Source organism: Oncorhynchus kisutch, linkage group LG1 (genome assembly GCF_002021735.2).
Source record: "Oncorhynchus kisutch isolate 150728-3 linkage group LG1, Okis_V2, whole genome shotgun sequence".
Taxonomy (NCBI): Eukaryota; Metazoa; Chordata; class Actinopteri; order Salmoniformes; family Salmonidae; genus Oncorhynchus; species Oncorhynchus kisutch.
Window position 1 is genome coordinate 34924534 of NC_034174.2, and position 785 is coordinate 34925318.

Consider the following 785-nt stretch of genomic DNA (forward strand, 5'->3'; position numbering starts at 1 on the left):
ATTCAACTGCTAAATCCTAAAAATACGTTTTTACTTTGTCATTTTGGGATATTGTGTGTAGATTGATGAGGATGATCATTTATTTAATCCATTTTACAAAAATGTTACAAAATGTGTAAAAAGTCAAGGGGTCTGAATACTTTCTGAAGGCACTGTAAATATAATGTGCAACAATAAATTAATATGTCAACCCTGGTGAAATTGTGTAACATCATATTTTGAGGGTGCTTTATTGACTACAGAATTTACAAGGGAATTACTACTTGATTAATTACATGTAATTTAATAGGATTATTTAAAATTCCTAGCAACATTTGTACCATTAGCTGATAATAGGCTAGATTCTTGAAGTAGGTCTAAATGAAAAACCTGTGCTCAAAATCATATGACCTGAAGTACACCCGAGGTTTCAGAGAAACAGCGTGGAAAATGGTTAACACCGTTCTGCTGCCGAAACCCGGGATCGAACCAGGGACCTTTAGATCTTCAGTCTAACGCTCTCCCAACTGAGCTATTTCGGCACTCTAATAGATAAAACATCAGTAAGTATATTAACTGGTCAAATATACAATATCGGGAGTGGCCACATGGTGCTGCTCAAACTCCAACAATAACTTGGTCGTCAACTTCAGGGCAAGGAAGGACACTTCGTAATATACACTAAACAAAAATAAACCGCAACATGTAAAGTGTTGGGCTCATGTTTCACGAGCTGGAATAAAAAATAAATACAACATTTCCATATGCACAAAAAGCTTATTTCTCTCGAATTTTGTGGACAAATT

At 35.2% G+C, this 785-nt stretch overlaps 1 non-coding gene across 1 annotated transcript; it reads right to left on the bottom strand.

The window, feature by feature from the left end:
• Positions 1–448: 448 nt before the first annotated feature.
• Positions 449–521, bottom strand: trnaf-gaa (transfer RNA phenylalanine (anticodon GAA)). Its single transcript has one exon. It is a non-coding gene; the product is annotated as a tRNA-Phe (tRNA).
• Positions 522–785: the final 264 nt, after the last annotated feature.